Source organism: Neopelma chrysocephalum, unplaced genomic scaffold (assembly GCF_003984885.1).
Source record: "Neopelma chrysocephalum unplaced genomic scaffold, ASM398488v2 Primary Assembly neopelma1_80, whole genome shotgun sequence".
In the NCBI taxonomy this organism is placed as follows: Eukaryota; Metazoa; Chordata; class Aves; order Passeriformes; family Pipridae; genus Neopelma; species Neopelma chrysocephalum.
In genome coordinates, this window is record NW_020897741.1 from 892,401 (window position 1) to 917,577 (window position 25,177).

At 43.7% G+C, this 25,177-nt stretch overlaps 1 protein-coding gene across 5 annotated transcripts in view; it reads right to left on the minus strand.

Moving 5' to 3' along the window:
• EVA1A (eva-1 homolog A, regulator of programmed cell death) overlaps window positions 1-25,177 on the minus strand; it is a 156,954-nt gene that overhangs the window by 45,666 nt on the left and 86,111 nt on the right. The window contains exon 1 of one of the 5 annotated variants that reach the window (XM_027690105.1): window positions 18,745-18,991. The exons of 2 other annotated variants lie outside the window; for them this stretch is intronic. The gene's annotated coding sequence lies outside the window, so the exon portion shown is untranslated. Of the gene's footprint in view, window positions 1-18,650; window positions 18,992-25,177 lie in introns of those variants that run through there. 2 more of the 5 variants (XM_027690108.1, XM_027690107.1) reach the window with 2 other exon arrangements.

A 25,177-nucleotide genomic window follows, 5' to 3' on the forward strand; every position in this document is an offset into this window, starting at 1 on the left:
CCATCCCACACTGCCTACGTGATCCCAGACCTGATGGATCATTTCCTTTCATTAACATAAATTGTAATATAGGTGATGATGGACAAAGAGACAATGGCATCCATCCCCTCAAAGGGCATGAGTTCATCAAGGTGTGTCTCCTGCACAGCATCCTCTCAGCAGCGACAAACTCAGGAAAAACAACAACAACAACAAAAAAAGCTTAATCCCTTCCCAGGGAGTTCTTGTCTACAAAATTCTCCTTATGAAAGACAGATGTGAACCTGCCAGTTCAGTCAGATGCAGAAAGCCCTGGTAAATGCAGGAATGAACATTCTCGCACACAGAATTGGCAAGAAATAACGGGGAGATTTGAACAATGAAAGAAGTAAATCATTTCAATATGACAGGCTGGATTTGAGAACCATTTCAGGCCACGGACATGGAAATCAAAGACCATCATCTCTGGCAATCCCAAAGGAAAACAAACCTTTCCTTTCTCCAGAAAGTAAAGTTAGAAGTGAAGGTGAAGCAAATTGAGAATGAGGAAGGGAATGATCCCTGTTCAGCAAGGCACATTGCAATAATCAAAGCACACACGTTACCAGAGGCATAATTTAAAGCAGGGATCAAATTCTACAAAGCAAGACAAAAAAGAAAAGTAATAGTAAAAGAATTCCATGAGCAACAGGAAACCTCAGCACTGACAGGGCCTTGCTGAGCACTACACAAACCACATAGCATAAGCTGCACCTGAGAGGACCTTTCGTATTGCACAAATATTCAATCCCCCTGCCAGACTGCGAGTGTGATTTTGCTTTGCTTTTTATTAGCTAAGATCAAAATCCAGCATCTAATGAAAGCTCTAAGTCTCTCTAACCAGCAGAAATAAGAAAGATGCCAGCTGAATTTCCTGGATTAAGAAAAAACAACAGGAAAGCTTGGGAGGTCTAAGTCTTACCTTGGACTCCTGGCAGCAAAGTGTGACGGCACCACATCTGCTTCCCATATCTAAGAAAATGCCCAAGCCCACTTTTAGAGTAATGTTAACAGCAGCTTCCCAAATTAAAAAATCACCATTGTTCAGAAATCCAGAGCACCCAGCTAAAACCAGCGAGGTAACAAACAGCAGCTCAGCCAAGCTCAGCCCATTGCTGGATGTCACAGCACAGACACACCAACCCCCCAGATCACTCACCCATGGAAGGGAAACTTCCCACTCTCAAAAATGCACATTCAGGTAGTGACTTGAAAAGCCTGAAAAATGCATTAGGATGGAGAACTCCAGGCCTCAAGCAATGCTCTCTTCATCCACCAAAGGTCTCATCCCTGCCTACCAGTTCTCCAAGGACAGGAGATGCTTGTTGTATTAATTCTCAACCTCCACGTCTTGTCTTTTTTTTTTTAACCATTTTGAAATCATATTTCAATTCTCCCCTCAAACATATTATTAACTTTCTTGTAAGCTTCTTTCATTCATGTTAAATTGTTCCCAAACTTTCTAATCAAATAACAGCAATTAATTTAGAAAGCTTCAGAAAGGTGAATTAGGCCCATTCACACCTCTCCAACCTGCAAACCAACCAGCTTCGACTCTTACAATACCCCTGGGAAATCAGGATCACATTCTAGGGAGGGATTCTGTGATTAAGAAAGCACAAAATATATATAGCATTGTTTGCTATTCTTGCACCACCTCAAAGCCATTTTGGGCTAACATGGCACTTCTACACTTGCCTCCTTTGCATCAGCTTTCACATCTGGGTGCATAAAATTTCTTCAGTTGTTCTTCTCCCCAGAGAGATGCCAAACCCTCTTCTCAAGCTGCAGGGATGATCTCACAAGTTTCTAATCACAAGGGTTTCTGCTGTGGGTGACTGCAAGTGACAATTCGAACTATGCAAGTCCTGTTCCAATACAGAGTGTAAAAATGCAGCCGCTGCTGCTTGGAACGTGGCCACTGCTCAGCAGAGCAGAAACACACGGCACAGTTCTGGGAAAAGCAAGAGGGAGTCCTTTGTGCAGCATGTGAAAGGTTAGGTAAAGGTGGGGGATTTGCAGGCATAGAAGAGATGGCAATTCCAGGGCCACTGGCTTCAACAGTACCAACTCCTGCAATGACCCCCACAGCTCTTCCTTAATGCCCTCTTCCTCCTTTAACCCCTCTGCATTCCACTGCTGAGGCAAAGAATCCAGGTGGTGACTTGCTGAAACATTAAAGACTCTGAGTACAGTGTAAAATTGCCCTTTTTCAGCCCTTTTCAGCCTTTCTTTTTTTTACAATGAGGATGATAAAACACTGGCACAGTGAGGTGGTGGATGCCCCATCTCTGGAAACATTCAGGGTAAAATTATAGGGCTCTGAGCAACCAGATCTAGTTGAAGATGTCCCTGCTCATTGCAGGGTAGTTGAACTACATGACCTTTAAAGATCCCTTCCAACCCAAACCATTCTATGATTCTGTGATAAAAACAATACTTGTCCTCCCTCTTCCACCCCACACATGCCTGCAGGTTGCCATAGCTAAGGAGAAAAACACAGCCAGCTTCAGATCATTTGTCTCCTTCTGTGGTTCTTGTTCACCTGCTATCAGTCTCCCACATATATCGCTGTGAAATCAAGTTATATATTTGAAAATATATATCAATTGTCTGACATTTGAAAATCTATTTACAGCACTTTTCTTCTCATTACCCTGTTTACTTTACAACCTTGATTTTATTGAAATGCCATTTTGGAATATTGATTTCACTCGAATTGCAAATAAAAATGGGCTTTCTTGAAGAAAATTAAATATATATTTCATAGGCAACAGACAGGAAAATCTCTCTGAGTCACTCTTGCATAGAGAAATAATTGGCCCATTTAAGAGGGTTGTGTAATGTTGTATAACTCAGGAGACTGAGGGCTAAATGGTGTGCTGGGGAGATTGGGGGTTTAAAACCTGCTCACAGTCCAGTATCATCAGACCCATTTAGTCAGTCTCTGTGTTTCCATTTTTCATGGTCCTGATGAGGAAAATCTCTGCAGCAAAACTTGGCATTTAACTCCTTCTGTTCTCTATCTGCCACCATGCCACCAGCTCTGCAGCTCTCTCTGTAAAGCTTTTAGTAAAAGGTGGGTGAGTGGGACTGGACCTTCTCCAGTGGACAGAGAAGGTACGTGACATTGGCTCATTTTGTACATAAACATTTTGCCAGTAACAGTTGGTCCAGGAGATGTGTGAAAAATCACACAGGTGACAGGGCTAAGCAAACAGTAACTCATGCTGGGGCCAGGAACTCTATTTGCTGCTTAGTTTCTCCTGTTAAGCAATAGAGTTAAACTACATGAACAAAAAAAAAAAAAAAGAAAACTTCTTGGCAGAGACTAGCTATGTCTTTACTGGGAAAATGTATTAATAGAGTTTGGTTGGTGGAGTTGTAAATTGAGTTAAGTAAAGCAACCCTGTACTTGAGGAGGAAGAAAAAAGGTGTCACTACAAAGGATGTGTTCATTGCAGGGCTGTGAACAGCCATTAGATGTGGGTTCACCTTTCCACCAGAGGGAACCCCTAAAATCCTGTGTTTGACACGGTCCAAGTGCCTTCCCACCTCAAATGGAGGCTTATTTTGGGTGCTAAACCCTGTATATCATTCCTTGCCCTACCACAGGGGGAAGTGTCCATGTGTTCAAAGAAGGAGCTTTTCAAGCCCTTATGGGGCTTCATATATGGAGCATTCCCATGCAGACTTTTGCTTAGGAAAAAAAACATCTGTTCCAGATAGAAACAGACCTTGAAAAGCTTAAGGCCAGAATTTCAGATTCAGGGAAGTCTTATACATCTGAGAAAATGGGACAAGTCGAAATATGGGAGCAACACAAACTTGCCACAAAGTGATCTCTGCAACTTGCTGCAAAGTTGACAGATCTGTATGCCCTCATGCTACTCCTGTGCTTAACAATGAAAATAAATCAATAGCTGTAGTTAGCTGTGTCCTGAAAGAACACCCACACCATGCAACAAGTTCCCCACAGTGAAATTGGGCCCTGTGAGGACCCAACCAGTGCCCACAGTCAGCTCAACATAGCTAAACCCACAGCTGCAGGGTCAGCTCCAAGAGGATGGGATGGCATGTGCTAAGACAGCATAGCCCTGAGAGACCTTATGAATTTACATCTGGCCCCCACAGCAGGTGGGCTGGAGCTAACAACTCCAGCCAAATCTCCAGCTCAATGTCTTATTAATGTAAATCCTTCCATAACGCTACTAACTCGTTATGGCAGATGCCATTTGCTGCTTACAAGAGAGGCAAAAGAAGCTTCTGGATAAGAGGGTCCCCTGGATTCAAAACCTGGTGACAAGGAGCAATGTCCCACTTTTTTGAGAGCTCATACGTTACCAATGGGCCAAGCACCAAGAGGAGGAGAATTCTGAAATTTCTGAAGCAGTTCTTTATCATAGGATCATTAAGGTTGGAAAAGACCTCTAAGATCATTGAGTCCAACAGTTAATCCAGCTCTGCCAAGTCTGCTAGTAAAACAAGTCCCTAAGTGACACATCTACAAACTTTATCACACTTCCAGGGATAGTGAATCCAGAACTTCCCTGGACAGTCTGTTATGACACCTGACCACCCTTTTAGTGAAGAAACATTCCATAATATTCAATCCAAACCTCATCTGGTGTGACTTGAGGCCATTTCCTCACTACCTGGGAGAAGAGATCGACTCCCATCTCCCTTCAGGTAGATAATGTCTCCATTGAATTTACCCAAAGCTACCAGAAAGACATTTAAGATGATTTCACTCTTAACTTTACTATAGTAAACAAAATCCCCATTAGCCAAAGCTGCCTTTGAAATGACAGACAGTGTATATACACAAATCCCAATGTATACAATAGGGGGATCAGAGAACAGGTAGCCTATACTGTAGATACTTGCCTTGAAAATGCTGTCATTGTAATGCTTGCATTTGCTCCTAATCCATCTGCAGGAAACTTTCAAATACAAAAAGTTGTTAAATTCAGAAACAATAAATTATCTACAAGGAAAAGGGAGAAGAAACAGCTTCTTTAATCTCTCAATAAAGAAACAAAGGAAATTGCATCATACCCAGTGTGGCTGGCCAGGCAGACAGAGGGATCACTGCGTTGGCATCAGTGGTATTGCTTCCAAAGATCCAGACAGACAGACACGGCCCTAAAGAAGAGGGCTAACCAGAATGCCTAGATCCACCTCCCTCCTGGCCATCCAAAAGTCTTGACACAATTTTTGTATCTAGTTACTCTTTCTCATACAAAGAGCATCAAGCCCCTGGCCCTAATGCATGGTGGGAGTGAACTTTGCTACTCAGACATGTTTCTAATGTGGTTCTCAAATAATGTGGGAAAGAAAAGTTATAATTCTCTTAGGCCAAGTGTAAAGCCCACCAGCTAAAAAACTAAGCTAAGCTGAAAAACTACACTTATCTTAATTTTCAGAGTAACATAAAAAAGAAATGAGAAACAGCTTTTTGACTGAGGTTTTTTTTAGCACTGCCATTTTTTTTTTCTGATCCATTATCTCATCAGTAGCAACACAGTTTATTTTCTGGCCTCCTTCCACAAGCTCTCCGGGTCAGATAGTGGTATTTGTTTTAATGTAATAAATATGGTTGTTAACCAAAAAGAGGCAGATGTTTATCCCCAGAATGTTCCCTACACTTTCCCAACCTCCCTTTCAGCAAGACTTTTTTCTGTCTAAATTAAGTGCATTTAAAAACCTGTCTGAAGTAACTACTCCGGAGCCAATACATAACTGTTCCTTACTGGAGAATGACATCCTCCAGCCTCCATTCCCTCTGGCCATGCCCCTCTGTTTACATCTCCTCAAAGCAGGGTAACTATTGCCAAATCAGAGAAGCATCACTTCAGACTTGGTTTCAGAATCACAGGATGGGTCAGGTTGGAAGGGACTACAATGAGTCATCTGGTCCAACCTCTCTGCTCAGGCAAGGTCATCCTGGAGCACATGGCACAGGATTATATCCAGATGGTTCTGGAATATCTCCAGTTAGGGAGACTCCACATCCTCTCTGGGCCACCTGTTCCAGTGCTTGGTCACCTCCACAGCGAAGAAGTTGTTCCTCATGTTCAGGTGGAACTTCCTGTGCATCAGCTTCTGCTTCTTGTCTTATTGCTTGGCACCATCCTCGGACACTCCCCCTTCATACACATATATCCATTTATAAGAGTCTCCCCTTCTTATTGCCAGGTAAGGGTTTTTTCCACGCATCAGCCTCCTGAAGACTCGACATATGGAGGCCCTTAGACCATTAGCTTTGACCCAGTTACAATCACTCTCCAAAAAAAGGAAAGGAGGAGTAGAAACCTACAGGAATCCATGTTCACAGCTGAAGGCAGATAGTCTTCCACTGCCTGAGACTAAACTCACAGCCAGTTACTACAGAGCCACCAAGAAGCAGTAACTACTGCTCATCTGAGCCTTGCAAAACCCTGATACTCCACCTGCTTCTGCTCCATCAGACATCAGAACTGCAACTTCAGGCTCACCAGAGAGCACTGACAGCTGAGGCGTTGATGCTCTCTCTCTGATACAAGACCCAGTTTAAGCGAACAGTTCCTTATCTTGCCTAAACTGGCCATTCCTCAGAATTTGATGGAAAACGGGGTGCAAGATGAAAGCCAAGTGTAGATCTAACCCTGGAGGAGCAGAACAGACACTAGCAGCAGTGACAGGGAGCTCCAGGTTTCTTTAGGGAACTCAGCACCTACCTATTAGCCTGAATGACTCAACATGGCAGAAGTTAACACAGAGAGCCACAGAAGCGGGAAAAAAATTCAGTGTAGAGGTAGGAATATTTATCAGCTAAAGAAAAACTTCCCCCTCCATTGGGATTTGCCTTGGTAAACACAGAAGGCACAAGGCAACCAAATCACCCAGCCAGCCCCTCACCCCACATCCAGCCGGCGTGCAGAGCCGGTCCCCTCTGCTCACTCCGGCAGGATGCTCTGCAGCTTTGCTTCTCTGAAGTTTGCTTACATTACTGCCTCCCTTTGCTGACATTGGCAGCTTGCTCAAGCCTTTGCAAAACTATTTTTTCTTGGATATACTTAATCTATCTTACTCTTATCCCATCTGTGAGAAAAAGTGGCCACAGCGCAAACCGATCCACTTGGCAATACCGCCAGCCCCGCGGGTCCCATGACCTCCTCACCAGGCTGCTGCAATGTTTTCTGTTTATCTGGTGCTGCTCTTGTGCACTCACCCATGTCCTATCCCAAATGCATCAGGAATTTGCAAGTTCTCCTAAAGGCCTCTTTCAAGGTGAATTAACTGAGCCTCATGCATACAATATTGCTGAGTGTGGACTTTTCAGAGTTTTCTTTTTCCATATAAAGTTTTAAATAGGTTTAGACTGAAAATCTTCCTGAGGGATCTCACGTGTTCTTCACACATGGGTCCTGCAAATGAAGTTGGATGTACTCCCTGAGAGAATCTACTGCAGCTCAGGGGGTCTCTAGCAAGGATACATGGACCACTAATGTCACATATGCTGCTTCAAAGGGATACAGGGCCAAAAGGAGAGACAGTAAAGGCTGCACCCACATCAGCTGCTGGCAATGTTGGAAATAGCACTGCCAAGAATGGTACCACTTGAAAAGCAGAGGTGGGATGCCTGCTGTAATTGCATTGGGAGTTAATTCAAGGAAAGTCTATGGCTGCCTGTGAAAACAGCTGGATTTGCCTACTTTGTGAGACAGTGTCCAGAAGGATGTGAGAGGGTGGCCAGTGATGGGTGCTACATGCCAAGTAGCTGGAAAAGTCTCCAGGACACAAGGAATCATAGAATCATTTAACTTAGAAAAATCCTCCAAGATCATAGAGTCCAACCATTAACCCAACACTGCCTAGTCTACCACTAAACCGCATCACTAAGTGCCACATCTTCACGTCTATTAAATCTTTCCAGGGATGGTGATTCCACCACTTCCCTGGGCAGTCTGTTCCAATGCTTGACCACCCTTTCTGTGAAGAAATTTTTCCTAATATCCAATTTAAACCTCCCCTGGTGCAACTTGAGGTCATTTCCTCTTGTCCTGTCACTTTTTACTTGGGAGAAGAGACTAACCCCCACCTTGCTACAACCTCCCTTCAGGTAGTTGTAGAGAGCAAGGAAAGTGAGACTGTTTCTCTCCTTCTGTCACCTGAGGTAACATTGCATCGGTATTATGCCTATAGTTTGGAAGCAGGAACAATATGTCATTATCACAAGGAGATCTTCAAAACCACTTCAAGCAACTATTTGCAAATCCATGTGTGTGTTTCTAAGTCCAAACATTTGTAAATCCACTCCCATCAGCTGGAAATACATGAGTCAGTGACTATGACAGGCACATATCCACAATTTTACAGGAATGCAGAAAGACATCATCCTTTTTTTAAATCAATATTTCAAACCAAAATTTCCTGAAGTAAATGGGTAAAGCAAAGTTTTTTTATAAAAGAATGCACTTAAGTACTTAACTCCATCTTACGCTGTCCCCACTTCCAAATGAAAAAGCAAGACACAAGATGGTCTTTCTATTAGCAAGGGCTGACAGGTCAAGCAATACTCTTACACCACTTCAACATCTTATTTAAAAAAATCCATATCCTAGCTTGCACAACATTAGAAAATCATTTTCATTTATACATACATAAAAAATAACGTAAACTTTGAAAATTTACCTCTTTATTTTTATTTTCCCCCTTTCCTTTGCTGCCTCACTGGCCAGCATGGAAATGTACAGGTATGGGTAACCTTCATTTGTTTGCAGAATGCTTCAGACTTACAGATTAATTAATTCCAAAGAACTAGAGTACATGGAGTTCTTGGGAAGAGGGATATAATTACTGCATTTTAAGTTCTGGAAAAATGTTAAAGTGGCATTTTTTTTTGAGTTAATGTCTTTTCCTGCTGCACATTCTGGCTGGAGGCATCCTCCTATCTTTCCTGACTAGCACTCATTTGTTCCTTACTGAACTGCAGGAGATAAAGGAGATGCCTCCTGTGAGATTGGGTGGGGAAAGAGTTGTGGTCCACAGGTGAAGCAGGGAAACCCAAAAGACCTGGAAAGCTCATTTTCCTAAGGATTTCACTTAATCAAATTATCACCAAACTGCAAGCCATTTCTAACCACTAATTACTCACCGCCTGGAAACTATTTTGAACAAATGTAAATGTACAAAATCTGGTTGATGATAGCCTTGAAATGTAGATCCTGGGAAGTCTGTGAACTTTAACAACTGTGGAGAAACAAAAACAGAGTTTCTTTTCATAACTTTGATCCTGTTCAAGGGGCAATAACACAGGCACATGTAATGAATCTTTCCTTCCTCTCCATTTTCTTGCCAAGGATGCTCTTTGGAAACACCACTATAGCTCCTCTATGCTGTCTATCCTCCAGAATATATCAGAGGTAATTTAAATAAATGCATGCTAGAATTTTTCTACAGTGCCTCCTGTAGCTCTGATGAGCCTGATGTTCAGATTGAAGGAGCCAAAAAAAACTGAAGTCAAATGGAACAACCTGGTCTCGTCCTACAGTACCACACTCTACAGGGCGATATAACAGATAAAATACCTAAAAGAAGGAACAAGAGATCACAGATGTTTCCCCACAAAAAAAGTGCAGCCTGCCTTAACACTGACTTCTTCTCCTTCTCCTTTAAACCTTACATAAAGGACTTTTCACTATGTATTGCACCATGGCAGTGCCACAGCTGAGTCCATGACCCGTCCATGGACAAGGCAGGAAACAACCCCACAGATACCTTCAAGCAGCCCATGGCTCCTCCTGAGGATTTCTGAGCAGGCTTACTTCATACTTCTCTAAGTCACACAGTTCAATGGAAACATCAAGGTAGAATTAATTCCCTTAAAAGACATGGAGATTTTATTTTAAGTTTTCCCATACTATGAGTTGTTAATCTGAAGGTCCTTATGGCCCAAACTGATTTTTCAGATTGAAATAATCAGGTTGTTTTCTGTAGATAAATGTTCACAACCCGGTGGAGGTTAACATTTTCCATATAGTCATCTAGTCCTTACAGTATCTATCACAATATTTCTGCTCAAAATAAAGTCCCCAAGATCAGAAATTGAGTGAAAGAGAGGATGGAAGAGATGATGCAGCTCCTCAGCTGCCTACCTTGAGATCAGGTCTTGAAACTATAATTGCCCAGAAATAAAATATATGCAGATTCAGAAGATAAAGAGGACAAAACCACAACATAGGCAAGCTGCATCCATTCATCAGTAAAGCAAAAGCAAATATGGATGAAAGGGGAGATTTTTTTTCCTGAGCTCCTGTTTGGAATCTGCTTTTTCTTCCAGGGTCAACAAAACCTCTAGTTTCAAACTTTGCATATATGCTTTAAGAAACAGCGTGCTGTGAGGTCTCGCCACGGACAGCACATGTTTTCTCAAGCAACATGTACAACAGAAAGTCATGGGGATTCTTTTCACCCTTCCCTCATTATTAACTCAAAGCAGTCACATAGAACTTCTCATTTTTCCAGCATGTCACAAGCAAAAAGGAATGAAATCCTCTGATAGACAGCTTTGAGGTAGGAGCCCCATTTTACAACTGGATAAGATGACCTTCCTTGTGTCATGGATGTTGAACTGGTGGAAGACATAAGCATCTTTGCTCTTCCAGCTGTACTTAGTCTACTCTCCAGATCCACAGTGGTTCTGTGGGGCACATCAGGTCCCAAGGAGCCACTGCAATAGGGATATAATTTAGGGTGCCTGCTTCAAGCTGTGCTTTTTGAAATAACTCTAGGCTGTCCAGGAGACATGGAAAGGCAGTACAGGAAGTTTTATGTTCACTTCTCCAGGGTGCTTGTCTCAAGTAGGTGGTTTTCTTCATATCTTTCCCTGCATTCCTTTATTTTGCAGAAAATACCTTCATTCTTTCCAGTTCACGTTGTCTTTTGCTGGTTGCTGTATGCTTTCATTTTATCTCCAAGCTGATTCAAACTATATGACCTCTGCCATGAGGGGAAAGAATCAAAGGTCATGAAAGCTCTTGTGGTATTTCGGTGGTAGTGAGTTCTATAGTAATGAACATTTCAGGACACAAGCATAGGTTCTGGAACTTTACCATCTATCTCACATGATTTGCGGTCAAGCATTAGAACAGGCTGCCTGGGGAACTGGTGGAATAACAATCCCTGGAAGTATTCCAAAGTGTGTAGATGTGGTGCTTAGGGACATGGATAAGTGGTGAACACAGTGGTGCTGGGTTAATGGTTGGACTCCATGAACTTAGAGGTCTTTTCCAAACTTAACGTTTCTATGGTTCCATGATTTTAGTCCAAGCCTACTGGTACCCACTCAGATAAGGCTCTGCAACCTGCATGTGTCAAGTGCACGGGACAGATGAACACCTGGAGCACTCAGTGTCTGCAGACACAGGTGCCTCAACCTTCCTAAAGGGACAGATGATGATTCACAGTTTGACATCCATCTCCCCACAAATGTTTGCAAAACATACTCACTTCAGAATAGGGAACCTATTTGTCTGATTCTGGAATCCACTTGGACTAGTTTGACAGCACCACTTACACTTGCTTTAAGGATATTTTATATACTCAGGAGGGGGTAAAAGCAGCTTAGTGTACCTGAAAATTGGTCCCACCTTTCATTTAACTGCTTATATCACACAAAATGGGAACAGCAAATGTTTCAGAGAACAAACTGTACTGGTTCAGGGCAAATGGGTGCAGAGGCTTTACCATTGTTGCAATGCCAAGAAAATGAACAAATTTGCCCCCTGGGTTGAAGCTAAAGGAACAAAATTCTTGAGCCCTGCCTAAAATCACATGGTTCTGCTGGGCTCGTCTGATGTTGTTCCATGGTGATTCACAAGCACTGCTCTGCCTTGCTGTGTGATGCTTGGCAGCCAGCTGCACAGTCAAAGCTGTGCAGAGAGCAAACGAAGGCATTGATGCATACTTTTTCTCTTTTTTTTTTACTGCAAGCAAGCTCCTGCCTCAGAAACAACTCTAGAAAACTACAGAGGAGGCAAGGTCTGGGCACAATCAGCAAGTATTTAGTGTTGTTGGAAAATAAAGCCAGATTGCATGGCATGATAGCCGTATGATCCCCTTCTAACATGCATCACTTCTCTTAGGAACAACAACGGGCACTGCCTTGCACAATGTTTGCAAGTACTGATTAAGGCCAGCAATCCTTCTTGGGATTATAGCCTGTCCTTTGCACCTGCAAAACCTGAGCTATGAAAAGTTGACTTGAGGCCACATTTAATGAAAGGCTTACCTGGGTGTCACAATAACAAACCTGGAGCCACCCCACCCATAAGTGTGACCTGGAGCACCTATCTCAAGTGTTAAGGCATTCAACACAGGTCAGGAGAGCACCAAATTTCTGAGTGACTCAGAACCCATGAGAATACATGCAGGGTCCAGGGAGACAGGGTGTCTGTGTAGGGCAATTAGGTGTTCCCTTGTGCCCAGTGAGGAACTGCTGAGAGCCAGCCAGCTGGAAACACTGAGCCCAGGGATATGTCTGAATAGGCAGCTACCTCCTGGCTTGCTACTCTCAGAAGCTGGCAGAAATGGCACAGAAGCCTTTCCTAAATATCATCTGGAAGTTCTCATTAGTGGTGCATGAGATGTTCACCACCTGGCACAGCATCCACCTAAAGGACAGGTGATGCAGAACCACGCAGGGAAGCACAAGCTGAAGATGGAGGACAAGGCCACAGTGCCCACAGTGTACTTCTCTTTCTCTGGGAAGGGTTTCTGCTGCCACTGTTAACTGTCATTACATAGAACCCCTGTTTTGAAGCAGTTTGTCAGGAAGCATTAGCATGCCTGGCAGGTTTGCCTAGACTAGGCTTCTTCAAGTAAGCAAAGAGAATGGAGGGAATTCCCAATTTGGCGTGTTTAAATGATAAGACTGAAAGCTATTTAGACTCCTGCTGACCAAATCTCATACCCAGATCTTGCAGGCTCAGTGCTGTTCAAGCCTCCTTAGCAGGCTGAAGAGCACCCTTCTAACCTCTGAGTTGGAGCAGAGAAAGAAAACACAGACCTCTTCAAGAAAAAAAAAGGAAGGAAGAAGGACTGGTCACCAGCAGGTGATCACTCTCTGCTTCCACCTCCTGCTTGTGGAAGAGGGATAAGGGATCTTTCCTACACTTCGGGCATATCTTTACCCTTTTACTCCTGTGCACATCTGGCACCTGGCACCAGACACTGCTGTGACATTCATGGCATCATGGCTCTCAGGAGAGCTTTTTGTACTTGCTCTGTAATCCAAGTCTACTAAATACATATTAATCTAATGGTAACCAGAGGAAAAGATTTAAGAAATTTCAGTTTACAATCTGCGAATTATTCAAAAAAACCAGAGATTGTGGATAGTAAACAATGAGAAACAACAAAACAGGAGTCAGAGGAAGTGGAGTCTTTCATAGTCACTGATGTAGTAAATCATCACTGCAGTTTAACACAGGCAAATGTAGTGTAAATACATTTATGTGTAATATATCTGATGGAAAGGACTGGACTTGAAGGCACATATTTAAATGTGACATTTATGCAGTACACTAGCCAGGAAAATGAGGCTGATTTCATTAAAGAAAAATAAATCTCTGAAGACTATACAGTCCATGGAAGCATTAAAAAAAGAACAAGAAAAAAAAAGTCATCCAAGCATAATTTAGGCTATGTCAGAGGGGAATCACAGAAACTAGTAAAATAAAAGGAGCAAGAGAGAGATTTTATTAAGTTAGTGAATTAAGTCCAGCTGGGAAACACCAGAAGACTGTCTTACAGGTAGTGTGTCAAGTACCAGTGAGGATGAGAAATCAGCTTCAAGTGCGATCTCCATCCTTAGTATGGTGTCTGATGACCAAGAGGGAAACTCAGAATTAATTAGCAAGCTCCCTGTATATATTTAAGGTACAGCCTGCATATTTAAACTATGACAATTTCAGATGTTCTCAGCTTTCCACTGCACCAGTCCCTATAGAAACAACCCCCACTTCAAAGACAGAATGGTGGTCTTTCCACTGCCAATGGTCAGTGGAAGAGAGAATGCTGAAATACTGTGGTCACAGAAGAAATCAGAGGCCAGATCTGTATTTTTTTCATAACCACAGAACACCTCTGAGAACTCTCCAAACTGCAGGTACAAAGACGTGTTTGCTCCATTGAAAACCAGCTGCTGCTGGTGTGAAAGGGGACAGACTGTTCTGTGCTCCTCAGCTTAAGAGCAAACTAACTCTGGCCAAGGACACATGAAGAAGACTCCTTGTTTTTAGCAATGCCATGGTTCTGCAATGGCCTGGGATACACTCAGAGCTTCATCCCCAGCAAACTGCTGGGAATTTCCGTCAGGAAGATGAGGTCCAAACAGCTCGAGCTGTCATTCCCACTAGCAGCTTTGCAGAAATCAAGTATCTTAGGGTGAACACCACAACACTGACCTTCCTCAGAGGCCAAATTTATTCTCAGCAGGGAAAGGAAACCTCTCACAATCACCAAATTAGGCAGATCAAGAACTAACAAGAACTGGAGAAGCAACAGGAGTGGCCTCCTCCACTCTGCCTCCAGAGAAAAATCTGGCTTTTATTACAAAATTCCAGCCTCGAGCTTCCTCCCACAGGATAGACCAAGGAGGCCCAGACTTGTATGAATTAACCAAAAATAACACTTCCAGGGAGGGAGAGCATGATTGAGGGAATTGCTGATGGGCTACAGAGGCCTCTCACCTCCTTCTCACCAGTTCCACTCCAGAAGTTGGGAGGAAGAAGGCAAAGCCTCTGGTTTTGAGCAATTCTGTGCCCTTAGCCAATTTACTGGGAAGCAAAGACTGCCACAACCACCATCACATCAGGCAGCTCCAAACAAGTGGACAGAAGAACAAAAACTGTCCTTTCTATCCCCACAATAACCCACTTCAAACAGCTGTGAGTCTCACAGTGGCAACGCTCAGACTGATAGTGAACTTCAGGCTCCAGCAGCAAGCATGTTTAAAAATAGCCAAAGCAAACAGGGTTCTGTTTGGGGAGGGGAGGAGGCAGGCACCTTTTTAGCTATGTTTGGCCAGCAGCAGGGATACAGTCTGGTTGATCCTGACCATCCCCACTACACATCCTCATTGCTATGGCAATGTCCCATAAACAGAGCAGGGATCAGCAGCTCCCCGGAGCAAGGAGGCAGCACTGTCCTCAGGTAGTGGCACTGCATTAGAAGAAGGAGAATAAGAGATTTGTGCAGGCGAGCTGAAGACTCACTAGAGCATGTAAATGTTACCTTAATTTGTGCATCAGCATTTAAATACCACAAGAACTGGAGCTGGAGCTACAGCATGAGCAAAGCAGATGAACACAGTGTGTCTGACTCAGCCTGGGGAGACAGGGAAGCACAGGGAGCTGGGAAGAACCCACAAGCGTTAGTGGGCCAAGGCTACCCCAAATGCTGCTGCTGTTCCCTGGGAGAATTCCATCAGAAACCAAAGCTGAAGGCAGGCAACATGCTGCTGATGGCTGGGCAGCAGCAGCGCATCCTTGGAGCAGCCTCAGGCAGAACAAGGAGCCAAGCTCAAGCACTGAAGCAGCTCAGAGAAAAGGACCACCAGAACCATGAGAAGCCACTAGGGATGAGAGATCTCTCCTGGAGGTCTCAGTGGCCATCCTGGGCTTGCAGAGCAGCAGAGGGATCTGGCTCAGGGTCTGGAATTAGCACAAACCCACTGTTACAAAACTGGACTTGTTCACTCTGCACTTGTGCAAGACAGGGAAAGGGGGAAGGGAAGCACGTGCTCATCCCACCTTCTTGCAGAATCTTCACAACCTGCGGCCTCTCACAATACTGGTTCCCCCACTGTAGTGGAGTGGCCGCAGAGAGAGGCTTCACTCAAGGTAGTACTTTGGTGAGGTAATCTAAGACAACAGGATTAAACTGAAACAGACAATTTATGTTGTGCAACAGGAAATATTTCCAGACAGCAAAGTCTGTTGGGCTCCAGAGCACTTTCCCAAGGTAAGCGGCAGAACTGGAATTGCCATTCCTTGACTCATCTGTCAAGGCTACACGAGCACCATGTGGTGTGGAGAACACGCTCACACAAGGAGAGGAACGAGACGGGGACCTGTCTTTGCTTTTACAGCAGTTCTATGTAAAAGCAGGGACCCAGCATTTGCTTTTACATAGAACAAGGTTCCATTAACAGAAGAAAAAGCTGAGATCTAGGGCAAGTCAGAAATCCAAAAAAGTCTTGGTGGTATTCGAGACCCTTCAGTTCCTGTCATGATCTCACCCTGAGTGGGTTTTTCTCATCTTCCTTTCTCCTTTCCATGTGGTAGAAAAAAAATAGGATTAAGGGACTGATTCTTACCTGCCCTCCACTGCTGTAAATCAGGAGTAACTTCACTGAAATCAGTGGAGCAATGCCATCTTAAATGAAGTGTGTTGACATTTAAACCCAGAACAATTAAGGATGAAATTATGTTCATCTCCAACTGTAGCTCCCATAGGTAAAGTTTTAGGATAGTTTAGAAACAGACTCCCAAAAACCACATTTGAGACAGAGGCTCATCTCTCAACATCTGTACAGATATATATATGGGTGGATTTCTAAGAACTTCAGTTCCAATCCCCCTTCAAGCACCCAAAGCAGCCCCTGAAGCACAGTTAGCCACTCAGTCCCCTTGTGCAGGCAATGATTCCATTCACCTCAGAGCTGACTTGACTACTAGATCCCTTCAAAAATGCCAGTTTGTCACCCCATTTCCTTTCATACCGAGAAATACAGAGCACAGCTCTAGATAAAAATACTGTTTCTTAGGCTCCTAAGAGGTGCTGGGAGCAACTCCTACTACAGCTTCTCTCCTCCCTCTGTTGCATGAGCTCATTATTCTCTTGGCTATGTCTCTGCTAGTAAACTAACCCATGCCAGAGCCCATTCTTCAGCCCTGAAGCCAACTGGCACAGCCCGACGCCTACGTATTATTAAACTCTCTTACACTCTCAACCAAGGTCGCCGAATCCAAACTGCCTTTTGGAGTGTCCTGGCCCTTCCTAAATCTCAGCAACACCCAAAGGTCATCTGAGACCAACTAATGTGTATCACCAGTGTGGTAGCACAGACCCTCAAGACCAACTCAATAGTGCATATGTAAGCCAGCTGTATGAATACTAAAAGTGAATACTTTTTAATAAATCAGCAAGGAGTAGCAAAGCACTTGGAAAGAGTCTGGGAGATGGGAAGACACAAAAAAGGATTTCCTACTCAACTCCATTTAAAAAAAAAGGCTTTCATATAGGAACTGTGAAACAAACTGAGCTTTTACCTAGAAACCAGCTCCAGGCAAAGCTGTCAGCAACATCTCCTGGGTCCTCCATTGCTCAGGGCAGCAAGACAAGGGATGCCAAGGCTGGTCAGGGAGCTTGAACTTTCCCCAGCCATGGGAGAATGTGCCTCTTAGAGGCTGGGGAGAAGAACTGATGTGCTCAGGGTGAGCCCAAAGCCCCCTTTCTATGTTCCCATCTTGTACCTTCTTCCACCACATTCCTTTTAGGGAGGTGGGAACAGAGAGGACTCTACTTCAAAATTAGCATAAAATGAGAGGGAGTTAAGGGAACAACATGAATTGAGCAATGACTTGGAGGTAAACACACTGTACACAAAGCCTTAGGATTATTTTTTCCCGGGGCCAACTCCAAGGCTTTTATTCCCTCACTTATAATTAGCTAGTAAATATTGTACATATAATTGACCTTTCTAAATGCTGCTGAGTGGCTGGAGGTGTTGGGAGCTAATCCTGCCTGTGAAGACCTGGGCTTGTGCAGCACAGACTCTATCTGCCGGTGTGTAATGCTGTGCAAGTGCTTTTTCTTCCCTCACTTACTGACACATTGAGATTTACTGCCCTGTGTCAGTGAGTTCAAGAAAGCCTTTTAACTCTGAAAGCTCCGGGAACTGGCTCCAGCACATGCTTCAGGATTTATCCGTCAGTTTGTTACGCCTTGTTTGTCCAAGAAACAGTCAAGACTGAACGAGTCAGGAATGACAGAAATAGTACATGAAGTCACAGTTGCTCCACTTTAAAGCACAAGCATTTGTGTCATTTTCCTACCAAATAAATATATGTGTGTTCAGCGAGCAAATAAGGCAATGGCAGAGGAAAGGCATCACATGCAGGATTTTACGGATGCCAGCTGATTTGTGCCCACTCCTCTGAGCGAGTGTAGCACAAATTCCAGCAAGTATCAGCTCTTTCTGATCAGAAAAGCAATCACCGGGACCGTACACAACACTCACAAACCCCGTGAACGCTGCCGCAAGCCAGTCCTGGGAAAAACCTGTGAACGCTAAACTGAAGCTAAAAGGCAAGCACGCAAGAGAAAACACTGAGCAGCCCCTGCTTTTTCCCTCACCTTCACTCACTGCCTGCCCAGTTTCTGTACAGCCCCACGCTGCTTTCTCCCTCCTTTAAAGAGCTCTTTTTTCCATCAGTCACATCAAGTCACCAGCGTCTGCACAAGCAGTATCAGTGCCAGCCCTCGCAGATGCTGAGCTCTCCTGGGGAGTGAGGCGCACGCCGGGCTCCCGTCCCTTCCCGTCCCTCCCGCACGCCCCGCACCGCAGCCCGTCGCCCACCCACCTCCAAAACACCCAACGCCAGCATCCCGACCTGCACGGACAGGACCACGGCGTCGGTGGCGAAGTTTGCAAGAGAAGGATGTTTTTGCTCTCACCGCCTCAGGTTCCCCAGCCGCCTGGGAAGTACAGCGAGCTGCCTGGAGAGGAGAAAGTTGTTCCAGCGCTCGCTTTCTTGGCGTTCCCGGCAGCGGGGTCGGGAGCTGAGCCCGTGGGGACGGTGAGAGCAGGAATGCGCCGTGACAGGCGGGAGCGTGAGGTTTGCCCCAGCCCTCTCACATCCTCCCCAAAAGCCGGCGGTCGGGAGGGCGGGCGCCCTGTGCGTCTGCGGGAGGATTGGAGAGCGGAGCGAACGCGGGAGCGAGTGTCGAGCAGGGCAGCAACAGGAAATGACACAGAAACTTCACCAGGCTCCAATCCAAACTTGGCCCCTGACATGAAAGAAAGGGGAGGCAATTTGGGTAGGGGGGGGGGGGGGAGAAGGAAGAGAGAAATTTTTCCCCCTCATTAACCAGCGTAAAAATCTGCTGACTGGAAAAGAAAACATCTCTATGACAAGTTTTATTAAAGCAAGAAATGAAGGGGGGACGGGGGGGATTCCCATCAGAGTTTATTTATTTGAGCAGGAGTAGTGTGATGATGTTAGACACTGAGAGCAAAATGCCATTTTCAGCAGTTTTCTGTCTTTTCTAAGCTCCTCGAATGCTCCGTCGTGTGCCCGAGGGCAGCAAGCAGGAGCAGGGTCCCCCTCCCTGCGTTCCGTGGGGCAGCTACTGTCGGCAAGAGCCTGGACATTCTACCTGGGGCTGCGGGCGGTCGCTCCGAAATGCAGCGCTGCCCACAGCTCCCAGTGCAAGGGGACAGCGGAGGAGATGACGGGCCAGGGCTGCTTGTGGTCCTGTGCCCAGCCTGGTGAGGAGCACACGGCTCCACACGCCTCGGGGACGAGGCAAGTGGCAGCTCAGGCACTGGCAAGATGTGACAATGGCACGACCCACAGACATAGAAAATCACACTGGGCATGTGTCAAACCTTTGCTTTGAAGGATGCAAGAAACTGCCTTAATTGAACAGAGTTGGATGGATACTTCAGAATCACAGAGTCATAAAGTCATTAAGGTTGAAAAAGACCTCAGAGATCACTGAGTACAACGAGCAGCACCATGTTCACCACTAAGCCATAGCCCCAACTACCACATCCACACAATTTTTAACACTTTCAAGGATAATGACTCTACCATGTCCCCAGGCAATGTGTTCCAATCTGTTCTGGAGACAACAACTATTGAACTGAGTGGCATTTTTAAAGCATACTTTAGACATAACCCCCAAAATACGTGTCCTCACAGGCAGCCCAGACCTAGCTTGACTTTAGGCTCTTTGCAAATCCCACCTGCCATTGCACAGGCAGTGCTGTAAACCCTTTGATAGGACTTTCTGAGGGGCCCTCTTGTCTTCCTGATTTGATGCCCATACCACTGCAGAAAGGTAGGTGAGATGTCAACACAACAGGTCACTGTAGACTGAGTTGCAGATCAAATGGAAACTTTTCACTTGGAAGAAGGTGTATCACTCCTCATCCTGCTCAAAGATGTCCTACCAGGTACAGTAAACTCTAGGGACAGTTGAAACCCAAGTCTAAGCTCAGATTCAACTCTTTCCTGGAAAGATAATGTGAACATAGTCACTCTGGTCACAAATTTGAAAGTGGTGAGAGATTTATATTTTTTTTTTCAAAAATTGAGCTTTCTCAGGCTGAAGAGGGCCTCCCTGAGACCTCTTTATTTCCCAATTAGTTTTATAGGAATATAATATCCCTATTAAAATCAGAAATTTTAGATATTCCTATTTAATAGGTATATTTTAAAGCCAGGTGAGATGACTCATTTGATCATTTCAGTCACCTGGTCTGATCACCTGCATAGCTGAAGCCACAGACTGGTGTCCCAAAACCACACCTGAATCATTACAAATTATGGCACATCGTTCAAGGAGATATCCCAGCCTGAATCAGAGGCTTTCTGGGAAGGATGAGCCATCTCAGATAACTTATTTCAGTGGCTATCACGCTGTCAAGGAAAAAAGCTGCCTTTTTCATCTGCATTTATCTGGCCTCACTCTCTACCCTCAACCCTGGCCATCATCCATCAGTCACTCCAGGAAGCTGCAGATCAAGCATGGGCAGAGAAAGCTGCAGCCCACCAAGGTACAGCCCAACCTCAGTTTACCCTAAGAAGAGCAAGAATATTTCAAGCCCAGGCATAGCTTTCAATCAAATATTTTGGTTGAAAGTACCCAAGCCATGCAGCTCTGAGTGGAAACTGGAGCCTGCTGCACCCTCACCATGTAAGATCAACCTTACAAAACCACAGACAAGTCATCTTGTAACCTTGTCCTGAATAAATAAAAATAGCTGAGCTTTTTTAGTCTCTCACGGTAAGAGAGATTTATGGACAAACCACAAAATCATGCCTGTCACTCTTTCAAGATCCATTTCCATTGCATTAAAGTCCTTTTTGAAATGTGCCTACCAGAACTGGATGTGGTATTACCTCACTTATGCTGTAAATTTTTAACACACTTGGACTCCTATGAAGTTGTTCCATCAGAAGCATCTCTGTCTTTGCTGTGCCTTTGTGAATGCAGTAGCGAGCTAACAAGCTGAATTAGGGATTTATTGTTATAGTATCGTTTTACTCCAAACTTCAACCTTAAATACAAAACACTTTAAGATTTGGCACTTATACAGTGTTCAGCGTATGCTTTGATCCAAACAAGGGCTTCGACCTGCCTAACCTTTGGCGTATTTTTTTCACTCCTGTGAATGACTTGAGCACAATCGTAAGGTATCGGCTGTCACTCCCTTAACAAGAGGTTATTTTCAATTAATCAAAGAAATATAAACAGAGCCTCGTATTGAGTTCAAATAAGCTCAGAATAGTTGTGTCCTTAAAACAGATGTCTGAGGCTGTGTCTCCTTTTGGATCAGAGCTCACGTACTGTCAGGAAGAGATCTTGCAGATCTGTTTGCTCGACCAGCTCAGAAAACCAATCAGCTCCAAAACCTGACATACTCCAGTGTGGCCCATTGAAGTCAATCAACAGCCCATGATACAGATTAGGGTAACCAGGCCAAAATCAGATTTGTGAGGTCTTTACAGATTAGAGAGAACAGCAGAAGGGAATTAGATAGCACCATAGTATTTCAAAGTAAGGCTAACCCTGTATCAAGCCCAGCATACTACAGGTGTTTCCCCACGGTTCTGATTGTGGCAAGGTAAAATAAAAACAGAAAAGGAAGAGACTGCTGGTGCACCTTGCAATGAACTAAACAGGGTCGGGGTTGGCCTTTGGTCCTGAGGCCATCAGGCACAGCCCAGCCATGTGCACATTGGAGGCTAAATGCCCTTAAACCCCCAAAAGCTCTGGTCCATGATAATGTTCAAGCCATGCCAGAGACCTGCTGATGGACTGGGATAAACAGGGACCGAGATAACTCTTAACACCGTAAAAGTTTTCCAGTTGCAGGGCCCTGGTGCTATTTAATTAACTTAACCAATAAACTAAATGTAGCTCATTTCAGAATGACAAGTTGCCCAAAAGACCACAAGACTGAAGCCTTGGATAAATGCAAGCTTGCCCTTGTGAGTCTCAGACTTTTCTGCACAGTTTTAATATCCTTATTTCTTGCACTTCAGATACTGTTTTTTGTCTGTAAACTGTCCAAGGCAAGGAGCATATCAACCCCTAGAGCTCTGCCTTTGTCATTCAAAGCACAAGTGTGGTCCTTAAATCCATGGGGTGGATATATCTCCACTCAGCTGAGCCACCTCAAAGGTAGATCTGAACTGCATAACACTGCTGTCTCTGTAGTTAGTAAAGAGAGACTGGCACTTGTGGAGGATAATTTGTCCTATCCAAACATAGTTTGAGACAGGTGACGTGAATCACCTCTGGAGCTGCCCCTCCTACTCCTGGGATTATGGAGAAAGCCTAGCTAACTCTTTCAGTCTCTGCACCAAATTTTTTAGTGTCTAACATGAGGACCAAAAACAAGATATGTGTTTACCTGGAATAGCAAAATAGATATTTCATATCTATAAAATAAATATCTTAATAGTATTGTCATGGCTTTTGATGCCAGAAACAAGTTATCTTGTGTAGCCTATGAATGAGGTAGAGTCTGATTAGGCCATTAGGTTTCATGCAGTTAATGCTGGAGCCTGAGAAGCTGTCTGGCACTGAAGTACATCTTCTCAGCAGGGTGTCCAGTCTGGATTATAAAGTGTCAAGAGAGGAGCGAAGCCACCATGTCTTTCATTGACTCATTATCCTGAGAGTAATAAATGACTTTTCAATGTGACTTAATCTGAAATAGATTTCTGTACTTGGTTTTGTTGTACTTATACGTGTGTAACTAAGTATCTCTGCACTAGGTGCCATTTTCTCTCCATAAAAATACTTAGTATAATCAGTCAGCTTTTTTTGAAAATTTGTTCTGATAATCTAAACTCATTTACAAATAGCACCTGCAGCAACACCCAGAAAAGGCATGGGCAACACATTTGAGAGTAGTCACTTTGCAATTAGCTTCCTTGAAAATGAACATCACATTTCCATTTTTTACCTAAAAATAAGAGTAGTGGCAAGGAAAAGCTTGTCTCAAAAGGACAGGTTTTGCCTGTTTATTTATGAGGATTTGCAGTGTGAAACTGTTGAGATTCTAGAGTGAAATAACACACTTATGCATTTGGCTGCTGTATAAAGGGAATTAATAAGGGCTTTCTTTTGCTTGTTTGTGTTGCTTTCATTTCCTTTTTTTTTTTAATCCAAATGGCATCATGGTCCATGATGGAAAGCTGTGGGAGCTGTGGCGGAAGGACCTGCACAACCCTGGATAGGGACAGTCTTTTTTTATCTTATTGGTAGACCTATAACTAAAACCACAACATGAATCATGAGCCAAAATACTGGGTTTATTAACTGTGCTCTCACCGTGGCAAAACTATTTCTATTTGAAAGAGTATCTTAAACTGCTTACAGCAGCAGGATTAAGGTGTGGTGAATTCAAACAGAAGGAATAGTCTTACATAATTATTTTTTTTCTTGAATACCTTTCGTTTCATGCTAGAATGTCTGAATCCCACAAGGAAAACTACAATGCCTCAGAGATGTATTCTTTTTTGGCTTTTGCAATTTCAGAAATCACTGCAGTTTTCATATGTTAACATTAGACTATCTGATATTTTATAAAAAAATTATTCCTATATATTTCCAGGCATACCTGCTCCTTCCCATGCTATTTTTGGTATTTATGAAGCCAACTACATGCATCTCACAGGCAAATGACCTTTTAAAATTAATGAAGATCTGTAACATTTACATCCTATGTATTTTGCAAAAGGAGAAAAGCTGGTTCCATCTTGTCCCCTCTCCCTCCTCTACCCTCACCCCCAAACAAATCGGAACTGTTTCTCTCAAGTCTGTCTCTGTCCAGAAAAATCTGACCTACAAATGGCTTTCTCATAACTCAGCAGACTAGTTTAGTCCTCAGATGGATTTATCATTAACCACATAGGCACATGTTGTCCATTCTCTCTGACCTAATGAATGTGCTATAAATAAAATATCTCTAAAAGCAGGTTTCACCATTCTTATCCAAGCTGTTGCTGCAAGTCCTTGTAACTCCCAAACCCACTTACATTAGAAACATTAATCACTTGATTATAATTCAAAGCATCAGCTCTCTACAGCTGAAACTCCCTTGCACTTGACTTTGGCTAGACCTCTAACCTCAACTTATCACTTTCAGGCGTACTCCACATTTTCTTCTCCAATCTGTCACTAATGTAGGAAAGACGTGGGAAGTCACTTTCAAAAGGTATTTTTAACCTAGGAGTGTCTCATTAAAAAGAGAGCTTAGTATAGAAACTAAAACAAAACCTTTCCCGCTTCACTTAATCGTAGCAATCTGAAAATACCAGAGGTGTATTTAATTTTAAACCAAAGCAATGTAAAGAAAAAGGAAATCCTTTTGGAAAAGACACTGTGAGTGTAATTCCTACCTACCCCACAAATATGTTATATGATCATAAGATTATCTGTAGATCTTTGTATTGTTCATCTTGAATGAAGGAAGCTGAATCAAGCCCTCTATTATTCTGACTTGCCTGCTCATTCATTAAAAGTGTACATGGACAGTTTGGGTTGTTTCTACTTATTTCAGTTGACAGTATGGAGATCATATTCCATCTTGACCAAAGGTTTAAAAAACCCAGAGAAACAAAAGATTAATTTGGGGATATTATTTTTAAACCTCGTATGATTAAGTCTGGAAATAGACAAAGATAAAACTCCCTGAAGGACAGGCACAGCTAATGAGAGCCTGAGAGGAAATGATCACACATTCTCAGTTCTTCTGATGGATGTCCTTCTAGCCTTATTAATCAGACCTTTGTGATGTTGATAAATCACTGAAGTATGATAACAGATGAAGGTGAGTTTGGATGTAAAATGATCCATGGTGAAGGAT